Source organism: Plectropomus leopardus, chromosome 16 (genome assembly GCF_026936395.1).
Source record: "Plectropomus leopardus strain MGB_pleo_1.0 chromosome 16, ASM2693639v1, whole genome shotgun sequence".
Lineage (NCBI taxonomy): Eukaryota > Metazoa > Chordata > Actinopteri > Perciformes > Serranidae > Plectropomus > Plectropomus leopardus.
This window is the reverse complement of record NC_142191.1, coordinates 20,396,223-20,412,502: the sequence shown is the minus strand read 5'-3', so window position 1 is coordinate 20,412,502 and position 16,280 is coordinate 20,396,223.

The following is a 16,280-nucleotide window of genomic DNA, read 5'->3' as shown; positions in this document are numbered from 1 at the left end:
TTGATCTGCCTGACCTCTCTGTGATCTGCACTGACCTCTGCAGAAGCTTAAACAACACAGAGAGCAAATATTAGGCCGAAACAAACCTTGACATTGGCTGACTGGTTTTGGGGCTCAGAAGCTAAAAAAAAAAAATCCACCGGTAGATGAAAAAGCAATAACACAACACAGCAAGGCCACAATCTCATCCCATTACACACAGGGTAAAAACACCACGAGTCTCAACAAAATGTTAGCATTCTTAGTTTGCAAATAAATTAATGTTTTGCACAACTTTTGTGCAATACAGTCTTCCTGTTATTTTGTTTGGCATTTTTCTGCTTTTTGTGCAAAAACTGTTTTTTTTTTTGTTGCCTCTATTTTATTTTCCCTATACCTATTATCTTTGGGTTGATAATATGATCCAAACAAACACAAGGACCTAATCAAAAAAAGAGAGAGAACAACAAAACTGGCAACACCCTAATGTGTTCCCAATTAGTGCACAACAGGGTGCAAAAGGGTAGAAATATTTTTCATTGTATTCACTTTGTCTCACATAAACAATGTCTATGATGCTACATGTGATCAGAACTGATGGCAAATCCATTTAAATCAACTTATGTCTCACAAACCTACGACCCTCTGTAATACAACAAGACTCTGTCCAACTGAAAAAGTAAATGACGGCCCAATTTGTGTCCTGGGTTGGGTCCGTGCCACGCCTTCACCACCAGGAGATTTAAAAAGCAGCTAGCAGCATCTGAAAATGTCCACAATCTGGAAAAACAATAAGGTCCAGGAGCTCCTTACCCTCCGAGATCAGCCGCAATATAAAAAGGGACAGTAAATTACTGTTATTGCCATGTTATGAAATTGTCGTTGTTTGTAAAGCCCTGCTGATGTGTATGTTACATGTCACACTAGAGGTTGACACTAGTCACACTCCTTATGCCTCTTTTGCTTGCAGATTGTCGGCATGCTTTCTAAACTCACACACTTGGGCGGCATGATGCCTCCATTGTTTGGTTTTGTTTAAAAATCATTTAAAAAGCCAGTGTAATGAAGGGTCCTCATTGCTGTATATCTGTGTAAAAACAGCTCGTGTCTCCTGCACAGTTGTTCCTCCTTACATAGACGCTCTGTTGATGTTTGGGTGACTTTGTTGGTCTGTGTAGCCATGGCGGCTACATATCTGCTTGTGCAAAAACCAAGCTCATCTTCAGTTTATTCTAAAAAGAAAAGAAAAACAACTTTCTGTGTGCCAGGAAAGACTACACAAGCATAGTGTGTTTAGACATGTTTAGTAAGAGGTTTTTAAGAATGACTAACTGTTATTCTATAGCAATCGAGTAGAGCTAGGCACATACACGTTTATGGTCTACGTTATGAAATTTTAGCCCTTTTAATCCAGGAAGTCAATTATTGACTCATTCTTATTAATCATGACAGGCCAGCATGAGTTATTATGGATCATTAAAATGTGGCAGCACTAAAGGCTAGACATCTTAATACCAGCTGGAGTTTTCACACATCTCTGCCAGCTGTCTACAAACACCCACGTGTTTACTCTCAGACCCTTTTTAGACTACATGTCAGGATGCGAGCGTTGCCACACTGAGAATCCCCACAAGTTGAAAGAAAACTCACTTGGCATGCAGACAGTTTTCTTCTGTTTATGTCTAGTTTTATATAAATCATGATTCACTGTATCTTCCATGGGCAGATATCTCTTTCACAACTATTCTCTCTGCTTCTACATAAAACAAAGTCACACAATGCTTTTTGGAAATCATTCATTTAAATATTTTAATTTTAAGCTCATATTAAAGCAGGCACACTGAGATATGTAGGGCTACAACTAGCGACTGTTTGGTTAATCAACACAGGTTAATCCTCTGAAACCTGGATCAACATCACTTTTTCAGATGTTTTTTGACAAGTGTTTGGTATTAAACCTGAGCAAAATGGTGCGATTTCTTTCAAAAACATGGGGAAAAGGTATTAAGCAACATGGTAAGAAATGAGTAGATTTAGAAAATTATTTTTCAAAAAAGCTAGAGAAAAAAGAAGAAAGCTAGTAAAAAATATAATATTAATATTAATACTATAATTTTCTAAGCATTTTTTTCCAAGTCTTGTTTGCCCTTTACTTTTGTACCTTTTTTCATTATTATTTTCTTTCTTTTTTTAAAAAACTAATTTAAGGTATTTTTCTTGTACATTTTACTAATTTCTTGCAAATTTTTCAGTCTGTTTCAAAGGGTGAGTTTTCTGCCCATTTATGTATAGATCATTAATGTTATTGATTCAGCTCTAAATTGATGATGCAATTTCAGGGGGATTATGCATTTTGTTGTCTGAAATAGATCAAATTGTTCTGGTGTAACTACTTTCATCCTGATTAGAGTTAGGGGCATTGCTGTTAGACACCTTGATGGTGAATATTTATGGAAACCACAGTGTTTTGTTGCCCACTCTTTTCCCAGCAAGACCCAAACTGGCAGCCTGTCTGGTCGCGAGTCACGACCATGATGACTTGCCACGCACGCTCCTCAAATAATGACAGACCAACGCTGAAAAAGACCCACCCAATTACCTCCAGCACCTTTAATGTGTCTGCAAAAAGCACCTTTTGCCGTAAAAGGATACAGACATTAGCCTTGAAGTATAGTGACTAATGCAAAGTGCTGATGAATGGAACAAAGGCTATCCGCCCTGGAGTTACAACTGCTTTATTTAGCTCCTGTAATCCACCCCGGGAAGTGGAGAGACTGCGCTCCATTTGCAGAACCCGCTGCCACAATTGGCCTCAAACCTCAAACTTTAAACCTGAAACGCTACATTTGATCTGGCCTCCCTCCTCCTCTGGTCTGTCATTTAACACCTTTGTGCTCCATGCCGCTGTGTATTGAGGTGTTGAAGTGTTATGTTAAGAGGGACGACCCCCCACTGAATACTGCAGCATTTACCCACCATGCACGTCTGTTGAGCACAGGAGCTGTAGGACACCACCTGTACATACAGTATTTAAGACTCAAATAAGAATAGAATAACATTTTCTTGAACAATAAAGACTTGGTGAAAACAAGTCTGGAATGTGGTTGAGTCAGGGTTTAGTCAGACTATTACAGTATTAGATGGTTGCATAGGGTGGGATCAAAATAAAACCTCAGTGACACCTGCAGTTTATGGTTTCTCAGAAAAAAACAGCTGCAGGCACCTGAGTCGGTAAAATCATCACTTTAATCACCTCTGCTGTTATGCAACATCTTAAGGCATCTGTGCTTTCTGCTTCTACACATGTTCGGCTTTGCTTTTACTGGAGATCTCTGCTTATTGGAAGCTTTAAGTGCTTCAAGTGTCCATATGTGGAAACCAGGAGGCACAGCGCCAAAGGAGCTGAGATGTAAGATGTAATATTGGTCAGTGCTTTTTGCAACATCCTCTCTATAGACCGAAACACAACATTTATAACTTCTGTGTATAAAAATATATAAAAAATATATAAAAAATATAAAATTGGACTGAGCAAACTGTGCCTTGATTTATTAGTTTTAAGCCACCTTAAAAAAAGACCCACGTAAAAAACTCAATAGTTTAAGTATACAATAATTTTACTCCACAGAACTGTGGAGTTGCTGGTTTACCACCACCTCAGCTATTGCGGAAGGTAAAACAGTACAAATATTCAAATACAATGTACACTTGAAATATATATATATATATATATATATATATATATATATATATATATATATTTTTTTTATCATTTTTTTAGGTGGCCAAAATATTTTGGCAGCCCCATCCACAGCAGTATATCGCTTTGCTTTGCGTGTTTAACTCTGTATCTTTATATGTTACAGTTATGACTGAAAATGACAACAGACATAAACAAGTTTGCAAAATTTACACATCTCCGCATTTCAAAACAGTATACCAGAAGTCCATTGCTGCGGTCTATGATTACTGTATTTTTGGAGACTTTTTCTAAAACATGGCAGCAGATGTTTTAATTGTGGTGAACCATCACAAATAAATAAAGGTGTGGGAAAACCTGTTAAGCTAAACTCGAGTTCTTTAACACCACTGAACTGTGGAGAGTGTTTCATACTTACTATAAAAATCTTTCCTTGTGTAGCTTTAAGTGTCAAACAGCTGGGTGCTATTACTCTATATTAGTATATATATATATATATATATATATATATATATATATATATATATATATATATATATATATATATATATATATATATATAGCCCCAAACTACAACTGCAGACCAGTTCAATGAGATCTATAACATTCACTGCATCAGTGAAACATTGTTCTTTTTATTATGTCAGACTTGGTGACATAACTGCTATATAATCACATAAACACTTTGGCTACTTTTCTATAATTCCCCTCCATAAGCCTTCATAAAATAATTCCCCACGGAGAACAATATGGTTCCTGTGATTGTTGGCAGTCGCAATGAGATTCCTGACTAGGATGTGTTTTGACCTCTGACCCCTGAGCCTGCTGCACCTGGTGAACTCAAACAGGCAGTGAATATTTTGATGGAAAAAGGTAACCCTTTGTCACCTTTGACGCATATAGCGATAAGTAAAAAAAACCCCATCTCCAAACATGATTTTAAGGATGTCATAAATCTTTGTTCTCATGAGAGGAATAAAGTGACAGGTGGTGAAAAGCAAGGTCACAATTTAAAAACTATGAGGTGAAAAGTTGTTGATAATTTTCAAGTGTCTGGTATGAGAACCATGCATTGAAATCTAATCACAGACATGTTTTTAAGGCTTTGACCGAGACGTGTTATACATGTTTGCCCGTCCCGCCTGCTTGGTATGCTCTTTGTGCATTACTGCTGTTTGTTTTTCCTTCCTAGGGGCACAAGTGTTTGAATAGTGAAAGGACAAATGTTCCAAAACAACCCAGACAGAACCAGTTTGGAAACATCGGGTGTGTGACCAGAATTCCATTTTGGATGAAATTTTGTTCTTGTTCCTTGTTTTATTGCTTTGAGATGACCGCCAAATGCCTGCTTTTACTCTGCAGTGTGGAAATAGCGAGCACATGCTCTCCTTGACTTTAATATACAAGTCTTCCACTATCCAGGTTAACCACAATCAGAGAGAATCTCTTTTTCATGTGTGGCTTGTTATTAAAATGTTTTATTGTAAAAGTGCAGTCGTGCAGGTTTCCATGGACAACACCCTCCGTCCAATGAAGAATTTAGCCCAGTTTTTCTTGCCACTGTGCTCGATCTTTTTCTTTTCCGTAACTCATAATTGGAAATAATTGTCCTAACTTTCCCTTATTTTCTACTTTGTCAAAAAAGTCTTCCCAGTTTCCAAAATCATCAGGTATGTTTTGACCTTATTTTGATGTTATAGCTGAAGAGATGAATGTCCCTGTTTTAACTGTTCAGTTATGTCTTGATGTTTGCAAAATATATGTTAAGAAATCATTCTGGTGTATCTTTATATAAAGAAAAATCGATCTTTTATCTGCCTGTCTTACTGTCATCTTTTTGATGACACTCGGGGATGTATACAAACATTTTTCAAACCTAAGCAGTAAAAAGATGCAAATACTCTTGAAAATTGTTCTATATGATGAGAGAAAACAGAAATGAAAGGGCTGTGGCGTTCCCCTTTGCTCGAAAACCTACCAGAACACAACACGCCACACCAGACCAATGCATGCGGGTGAATTAACATGAGCATGGCCGTTTATCCACAGGAAACAATATGGCTGCAAGCTGGCAGCAAACAATCTCAAAATACAGTTTAACGATAAGCTAAAAATATTTCTGTAAATACTTGTGGTGAAAAATAGGCAATGCAGTTAAAGACCTTTTGTTCAAATTTGATCAGCACTGCCTAATTTTACCATTTGACCTCATTACTTTCAGCCTCCGTTTTCACAATAGAGGAAATAGTTTAACCCCAACTTCCTGTTCACACGATCTTGTATTAGAGCCAAACAGTCAGAAGACATTTGAGGCGGGAACAGGCAATACAATTCATATTTAATTAGCGTTGGCTTGTTTTGCCATTTGATCTGAGTTTGGTATATGCATTATATACATTAAGGTCTAGAGGCAGCAAAAATCTGCTAGATAATATGTTTTGAGCTGGGAGATGAGCAGGGAGATCTGGGTGCTGGTAGGATGGAAGGAAGTTTACCACAGTTCATTTACACATACTGACCACATTCTTATGTCACAAAGCTGGATGAAAATTGGTAAAGTATCCCTTTAAGCAATCAAATCAAATCAAATCTGAAGGATTTGATTTAAACTCCTCTCATAACTATACCATCCAACATATTTTGGGCAATTTTTTGAAATATGACACAATGCAGAACATAAAGAGGCTCTTACTGTTGTTTCACTGTGACTTTAAGGTATTGACATCTATCATCCGAATGCATCTTAAATATGAAAGCAAAAAATGTAACCAAACTACTTGAAAGAAAAATAGTTCTTAACATTTGAGGGGATATTTGTTGAAATACAAGGTGGTTTGGGGAATTTGGGATCTATTTTCATCACTACTTCCAAAGAAAATTGACTCATCATAATATAAATGACATGATAAAAAACAGTTGTGTTTTTGCAAGTTGTTGCAGCAGGCACCACGACAGCAAGTTTTGACAGTCTTTCCTTTTTGTGCTGATATAACACAATAAGTATGACGGTGAATGTCTCATACAGACAACAGCAGAAAAGAAAGACCCCAGACACTGTTGGTGTGCTATTCATTAACCGAACTGGCAGCAGATGAGAGAGGATAAGGAGACTGAAGGAAGAGGCGATGGCTTTTAATTTCCTGGAGGGAGTACGCCCTGCTGCTGCTCTACAGCTTCTGTTTATCCGATGGCCTGTAATTCCTTCTGGCCTCGGCCTTGTGTCGAGTTACAGCTTCAAACACGCAGCATCCCTGCCACAGCAAAGACAGCGTGTGCCCAAACAGTGTACCTCCACTATCGGTACCAGTGTGACTCAGCTGCACATTAACGTCACTGTACAACCACAACTCTAATGACCATAATATGAGGGGACCAGCTGTCGAGGTTAAACAGCACTCCAAAGGCTTAGCCTCTGTCGTACAGTACGCATCAGATTCAAATAATTATACAGTACACACATGGGCGTGGCCACCACCAAATATGTATACAGATAACAACCAAAACAATCTGACTGAAACAACATTAATGTGTAAAAGCAAAATGAATTCAGAGCTTTATCAAATCGAATGTTTTCTTTATTCTGAAATCAGTCTGTTTTTTAGCTAGGGACATCCTGATCCAATCAGAAGGATCCGTATCGGGCTCGATCAGCACCTTTACTTTAATTGATCTGGATTGGTTATTTTGATCCTTTGTTTACAACAGGCGTCAAACAGGTGTCGTAAACTGAGAGCGCAATTTGCTGCAGTTATTCAGGGTTTATTTTAAAGCTGCTACTCCAATAAGTAGACACTCGAATAAGTAGTCTTCTTTAATATTCAACTTAAGCTGCTACAAATCGAGAATGATTTTTATTTGCTGTGATTGGCAATGTTAAAGTTAAAACTCTGAAACCTAGATTGACATCACTTTTTCTTGTGCTGTTTTCAGACTCCTTTCGCAAGATCTTTAAACCTTTAAATATCTGTCTTTTCCAGATATTCAAATTCTTGTGATTTCTTTCAAAAACAGGGGAAAGGACATTTAGCAATGTTCCACAAATTGCAAGAAATTAGTAGGTTTAAAAAAATATTAATTTTTAAATAGCAAGGGAAAAATGTCTCAGTCAAAAAGAAAAAAGCTAGGGAAAAACTATATAATTACCATAATAACATATTTGAATGCATGTCACGGTACTATTTCTCAGCACTTTTTCCAAATCTTGTTTGATTTTTTTTCTTACCTTCTTCATTTTATGTTTTGTTTTTATTAATTTTCAGGTAAATTTCTTGCTTCTTTCTTGTTTTTCATTGCCTCCTTCCCATGTTTTTGAAAAAAAAAATCAGGTTGAAAAGGGTTAAGCTATAACACTACTGTGAAGTGAAATTGTGATTATACTATTTATTTATAGTGTTGTGTACTTTTATTACAATGCTGCACTATGTGGATTTAAGAGAAATTTCTGAAGATCCATTTTAGTTTGTTTACTTTGTTATTTTGTAAAAATAAAAAAATAAAAAAAACCCTAATGAAATATTTGGATGCAGACATTGTTTTCTTGTATAGCCTTGCAGAGCTACTAAACTGTCAAGCATATACATTTCAAGTACTTTTAATAACTTTAAAGTACTTGAAGTATGCACCTACATGTGAAAGTGTTTTTAAAAGTTCCTCTTGGTATTGGGCAGGACATACATCCTATATCCACAAAACTCACCTACAAATCAAACAGTCACTCTGCGCTCAGCATCAAGGCTTTTGGTGTGACCACAGCTCTAAAGTTGGCTCCGGGACAGACTCTGTCTGCCCTGAAAATGGACATGATGTCTTCTGTTTGAACACTCATAGCAATGAATGTCCACCGAGAGGAAGTCAAGTGTTCAGTGTTGTTGACCACAAATCGACCGCCCCCACTCTCCACACAGAGGTGAGAAATATTAGAGATAGCTGTGGTAGACGGATTTCCACACAGACACTAAACTTCCCTACAGACTGGCATTGCGTGAGAGACAGAGATGTAAACATTTGAGATAGAGACACCTGTGTTTCGTTTATGTTATGATGGTGCAATTTGGCTGAAACTCACTGGTTTACATAAGTAAAACATACAAATCGAGAATAACCTAGTAACCCACTTTGGTTCTAATTATTCATGCCATTTTCATTGGTTTTAGGTGCCTCTTTTGTCAGCATCTAGGTTTTATAAAATAGGAAGAAATTCTCAACTCTCTTTATTCTGTAATTCTTCTCTATATCGTTGAACTTCTAGAGGTTTAGCCAGCAGAAGATATGTTAATTTTTAACTGGGGGGTTACAGGTCTGGGTCCAGACCAGGGGGATGACAGGGGATTGCAGGTTAACAAACGGGACGCATTTTGGTCATTTTATCAAGTATTTATCTAATGTCATATGATTGTATACAATTCTAGTTTTTGTGCTTTTGTATTTGTAATAGCCATGGCTGGGGGCATTATGTTTTCGGGTTTCGTGTCCATCCGTTCAGCACATTCTTGTGAATGCAATATCTCAAGATCGCCTTGAGGGAATTTTGACAAATTTAGAGCAAATGTTTCCTTGGACTCAAGGATGAGCTGACAAGATGTTGGTGGTCATACATCAAAGATCAAGGTCACTTGGACCTCACCTGTCACATTCTTGTGAACGTAATATTTGAACATCTTTTGGGGAAATTCTTTTGTGCCAAATTCAAATTTGGCACAAATGTTCACTTGGACTGAAGGATGAGCTGATTAGATTTTGGTTGGTGATAGGTCAGAGGTGAAGGTCAATGTGACCTCGTCTGTATCGTTCTTGTGAATGTGATATCTTAAGAACACCCTGAGGGAATTACTTCAAATTTGGCACAAACTTCGTGTAGACTCAAGGACAAATTGATTGCATTTTGGTGGTCAAAGGTCAAGGTCACACTAACCTGGCATCTGTCTCATTCTTGTGAAAGTGATATCTCAATCAGGACTCGAGGGAGTTTCCTCAAATTCGGCACAAATGTCCACTTGGACTAACGAAGAATATAGAATTTGGTTGTCAACGATCAAAGGTCAAGGTCACAGAGTCCTCCTAACATATGTTTTTTGCCATAACTCAAGAATGCATTTGCTCAAATTTTACACAAATGTCTAATAGGGTGTAATGATGAAGTTCTGACATTCTATATCCAAGAGGCCAAAAGTCTACTGTGATATCATAATGTTCTGCAAAAAAACATTTTTCTGGCCGTTACCTAACGTCAAACATCAGGAACAGAAGGGGAGACATTTGGTCAGATACTAAATTGATAACACTAATTTTGAAACTGTGGTGACAGAGATGTAGAAATCTTCTGTGTGTCATGCAACCTTGTTTTCACAGACACGGATGTAAATTGTAAGTGCAATATGACTGATGCATGGGGAGGCATACGACCGCATGGTGGCTTTTCTAGTTTTTCTGTCTCATGTGTGATGCCATGGATCCTTTACTGTGGTCTCTCCTGCACTTCTTACAATTATTTTGATTGACATATCACAGTTTAAGATTGCACATATAGTACACATCCTCACCCATGCTTGAAACGCTGCCTTTTCAAACATTTAACAAGAGATAAAATTTTGGCTTGAGTCTATTTTCCTCTGCTGTTGGGCCCCTTGGCGCAGGAGCTCCTCCAGCAAAACTGGGCCATAGACAGATGGGCAAACCTCCAGTCTCAAGCTCCTGCCGATGCTAAAGACAAGGTTTGCACAATGACTAATGTGAACTCCAGGGCCAGTGCAGACCCCAGGTTTCCACTTAGGTTGCAAATGTGCTTCTCATGGGCCTGTGCCAGACTGTGTGACAGTTGGAAGCAGGGAAAGTCAATGAGGAAAAATCTCTCTTTAAATGAGGCCGACTGACAAGTGGGTGCCAACTTGTCAATGGGCATCACAAGGGGGAAAAACACAGACCTGAGACATGCCTCTTTGGAAACATCAAGTCAAGAGAGTGCAGTTTTCATACAGAACTGTGATTAAAATAAAGATTTTTGTTTGTTTATGACTGTGTTTTTTTGTTATGTTTTGTCCGTTCATATCAGCTGCCCAGAACAACCAGGTTCCTCACTTGTTCACTGGACATTTACCGTCTTGTTAAAGGAACACTTATGAAAGGGAGAAGACAGCAGGAGCGGCTTTATCACAGCAGCTCTGTTGATTCACAGGAAAAAGGTTGTGGGTTGGAATATAATCTACGCTGTATAGATCTTGCATTTTTCAGAGACTTTCACCTTTAGTACTGTGAAGTTAAGTGTGTTTGGAGCAATATGGCATATGATGACTGACTGTATATAAAGTAAGAAGGTAAGTATTGTCCTTTGAGGTACTTGTGGAAAAATAGGTTTGGTAAATAAACTTTCTCAGACATATTTAGCATGAATCTGTATTGTAAAGCAATAAAAGAATACTGTTCCATGCAAAATGATCATATATATATCAGCTGCTCACTGCATGTTACCTTGAATTTGTGAAGAAAACTTTGTTTTCTCCAGTGCCTCCAAAATAGAAACAGTCTTCATGAATTCGAGTAAACGAGAACCGCTTTTAGCAATAGTAAAACTCTATCATACAGCTCATACAGTATCATTCAAGTATCATATGTCCATCCGTATGCACAGTTCTTCCTGAGATCATGCATTCATCGTGAAATGCAATGATAAAACATGTTGGCCTATACATAGTGTATCCTAGGCATGCCTGAGCCTGGTTGCAGTGGGATGTTTCTAACTTCCCACACATTCATTTATTTGTGCTGGTCCACCTTAATCAAACATCTGCTGCCATGTGTTGATTTTATATTTTTGGAACTAGACTGTTCATCTGGAGCATTACTGAAATGCATATACAGTTAATACACTGTATGCATTGCACCACTCTCTCTGAACACAGTGAAAATTAAACTTAATCGTTAATTGCGCTGAATCTAAAAGTTTGCATTCACCACCTCTACAGCAGGTGCTCCTCTGATCCAACGATCTGATCTGATCTGTTCAGCTCCGACTGGATCGACAAATCCGTCAAATACATAACTAAAGTGAAAAAAATAGTTTTCTGTACATTTTTCTATTGCTTTTTAAAATTAACAATCCTAAATCTAATAATTTCTAGCAATTTGCGGGACATTTCATGCCAAGTTGCTCACTGCCTTTATCCTCACGTTTTTGAAATAAAATTAAACCAACTTGCTCAGGGTTCAATACCTGTGAAAGGCATCTCAACGCTGCACAAGAAAGTGATATCTCTCCAGGTTTTTAAATGGTTAAGCGGTAAATACGATAATATTCATAGACTATATATATATATATATATATATATATATATATAATGATTTTATGAAGAAAATACAATTATAAATACATGCAGTCAGACATTCACATACAGATACATCGTAATCCTCTGAGCTACTGACATGTGATCTCACACAGATACTGTATCCCTTTGATAGTTAAGGTCAGGTATGTTAACACACATATCTAATGGCAAATCTGTGTTTACCGGCAACATTCCTTCACCAAAAAGCTCCACTTACAAGCCTCCTCTGCGATTGGCCTCTGTAGTATTCAGGTCTGATGCTTGCAGAGCGGAGCCACTCAGAAGAAGGCATTTCGCTCACATTACTGGGTCAGTGGCATTGCTTTACTGGATAGCCCACCTGGGACGGTTTCAAGTGTGAGCGGGAAATACCTTTTTAAAGGTTACGGAGAGATGCTAGCGCTGTATCTGATATTATGTTGAAGGTGATGGATATCAAAGTTGAGCAGGTATGATTGTAAAAAACGAAGTTGCTCAGTTTGCTTTAACATGCTGATAAAATGGTTTAAATGTTCACGATGGCAGCTTCCCTTTTTCTTCATTCCTGTGACTGTAGCTTCCACTGGGGCGATGAGAAACGTGAGGGCGCGGTGTTGGGTTGCCTCCAGACCCATTTTGTGTCCTCGATCGGTGGCGCGAGACAAAAGGACCACAGAAACCAGAGCTCGAGGTAGTGCTGCACTTTCGCCGTGAGTCAGGAGGGTTAGAAGAATGGAGTCCTTTCTGTGTCCGGCCTGCCCGGCTGTACTGTACACCTTGGAGAAGCACTCAGCACCGAGGGGAGATGGACCGCCTTGATAATGGACACACACACACACACACACAGACAGACACAAGTCCCCTCTTCAGGATCCCCTCTGCTTGCCAGAGAAAGGCAAGGGAGGGTTTGAGGCATTTTGTGTTGGTGTGAATTCACCCGTTCGCTGAGTCACGACAGTCACATTTGTGTAGTGGAGGCACAAACTGTGAGAGTGAGAAAATCACTGTCCGCGTCTCATCTGACACCGAAGCCTTTTGTGAAAAAAATAACAGACTGTTCATTACTGCTTTTTGTCATTTTTTAGCGCAAGCGGGAGTCTTGACACAAATACAGTACTCTGAGTCTCCTTTCTCTTTTCACACATACAAAGAAAGCGCTGAGATGCTTTGAGGGAGAAACTGGCACATGTATTGTTCTCAAAACCCAAGAAGAAAGTTCTGCAGAACATCGGATGATCCCATGAGGACTAGGCACTCTGAATAATGGCTCTTATATCAAAGAAGCTTGTACTACAAATCAGTCAAAACAAAAATGAGAAATTGCATTGAGTCCTCAGCCAGGTGGGTGAAAGCCAAGTTCTCAGTCAAAAAGAAAAACAAAGAGTCCCCTCAAGGAGTACGGTCTATGGGACTGTGACTCAGATAGACATCTCTCGCTGCTCTGTCTATCAAGGCTGTCGTAAAACTTTACGTTTCTATCGAAAACACCTGCCCACATTCCTGTTACTATCTACCGTGACATAAAAGACATGGACGTTGTAGGACTGTCTGGTTCAGGAGATCCATATGTGAAGCGAACTGCTTACATAATTGGGAATGTGAGGAATGCTCTAATATCAAGCTCGATTTATGTCCACCTGTTGAAAGAAGACACAAGTAAAGAACAATGGAGTTCTTATCTCATCGTCTGCACTTGTCTGGTTTTTTTTTTTTTGTTTGTTTTGTAGCACTTGCTATATGGCTAAAAACACTACCATGTTCATTTTTGTCAGATACATTTTGAGGTAAATTAACTTCAAACAAGTAAAAGTCATTTAAGAAATTGATAAACAATGTTCAGTATCTATTCGGCAACTGCTGATCGAAAAGTTAATCGATAACTGTACATTTTCTTTTAAAATTAATTTAAGATGCATAGAGGCCAAAATATAATCAACTTGGGGTGTGGGGATGTATCAGTAATACTCAATGTATCACTGCTTGTTCCATGTGGTATGTATAAAATGATTAATATCCAGTATAAATGTCCCGTCAGATTTTAAGCCACTGGCATGAGACTCATTTGCATTGGCAGTCTAATTCTCTCGCTCTCTCCTATGGCTCTCTCCCTCACACAGACAAAAAAATAGTGAGAAAAAACAGACTCACAAACATTCGTCACAGACACTCTCCGCCTATCCAGACCACCCTCTACGGGGCGAAAGTTTGCAGAATGTTCTCACAAACTGTATGTTTTCCTGCAAAAGGTAAGGCACCCAAATTTGCACATATCCCGTATTTTGAAAGGCTGCGATCATGTGACCAATGCGCTGACAGGAGTAAACAAGGAAGCAGTCCTGAGCGGTCTTGAAAGGAGGTAGGCTGGACTTTCCCCTGGAGATGCGTGTTTGGAAGCATGTGAACTGAAGTCATTTTAAGGTACGTCCTCGCCATGTTTCTTTCCCTTTAACCTAACCATAGTAAGTGTACAAGTATTGCATAACTGCATGTTAGGGACTTAATTAAATTCAAGGGGCACCAATGATATAACACAAAATCTTGTGCATGCATTTTTAAAGATCAAATGTCCCGTTCTATGACAAAGCTATAACAGGCGAGGTGTGTGTTTTTGTGTCTGTACGGCTCCAGACTGCAACTATTTAATCAGATTGTGCGACCATGGAACCCCAGTGCAACATGCAAATATTAATAATATATGAACTGAAGAGCTGTTAGTTTGTTTTACAGTAAATAAATCTGATTCTTCACATATTGAATCGCACTGTATTCAAGATGCTACATGCTGAATATGCACGATGGTTTTCATCTGCACGTACTTGGAACAATGTTAAAAGAGTTATGTGGGGGTTTTTTTGCAATTCATAATGAAACCTAGTTAAGTTTCCTATTTTGTCTCCCACACAGTGTTTAATTTATATCACACTGTAGACAATAGCATCTGTTAAATGCCTCAAATTGCAACAGCTCCAGGCTTAGTCAATTGACTGTAACATACAAAGTTTGGTTTTCCATTTTCTATACTGGAAAAAAAAGCCTTTTGTTTCAACTTTGATTAGAGGAAACCCAAATTAAAGTGGAAAGACTCTAATCTAATGGATTATGCAGGCTTTAAGTGAATAATAAATAGGACATTTAAAAGGGGTGTGTAGCCTGAATATCCACTTTATGATCTTGTTACCACAAACTTTTATTCAACTTTTCTATTAAAAACACCCCTCAGAGTGGACCATGCTCTTCCAGCGCTGCATACTGTAACCTGTTGATATGTTGCTAATTTTAACGTCACAATAAAACCAGCCTTTTAGAGAGCCACAGTAGTGCAGACAGAAGACTTTCACACAGCGATAAAGTCTGTTTTCCTGCAGATTTCCTAAAGCTTATGATTACTGAGCTAATTACTAACATTCCTCGGAGAACTTACAGGCTACTGCTCAGATTGTGGCAGCTTACGAGAACAGTGGACTCCTTATACAGTACTGTAACCAGACATATGCACACGGACAATATGCTGTTCTGTCTTATAGGACGTCCCTTAATGAACCACGTATGGTTTATAAAAGAAAGAATGTAGCGGACAGAAACTCATTTCAGGGGTATCGAAAGCACTACAATGCTGCATATCTCAAGAAATTTGTGTAAAAATCCACCTGTCTTAACTCAAATCATCATGAGGGTCCATATGAAAAAAAGTTATTCTTCCCCGACGTGTTTGCCATATTTGGAACATTATTCTCCTTTTGGTTTGAAGTGTGAAGATAAATAGGTACGAATTGGAAAATAGAGATGAAACAGTAAGACAATTTGATTGCATGGTTATAGTGACCAAAATGTTAATAGTTATCAGTATTATCGCTGTATTGTAAAATTGTGATGAAAATGTTCAAAAAGAATCAATACGATTATTTTATTATTACCATTTATCTTTATTGCTGTTTTCAAATTCCATCTTCTTTCTGTATTATTTAGTTTTATTTGCCTAAGTCCTACAATGTTTTAATCCTGGTTCAACCATGTGAAGCACTTGCTAACTTTTTATACATAAAGTTTTATATTAGTATTGTCATTATCAGTATTATCATTATGTGAACAAATGAAAACCATATTAAATGCAGAAGTCCCTCTTTTACAACACTTTTTTTTTCTGCATGTTCTGCAGACAATTTTCCCTCAAAGGTAAGGCTACTTCAGTATCAACATATAGTTGTGGTATGCTTGTCCAACACACATAAAATACCAAAAATACATATTAATATAAGCATCACTAACATGTTTTGGTTGACAAACATGAACGCGCTTAAGTCCAC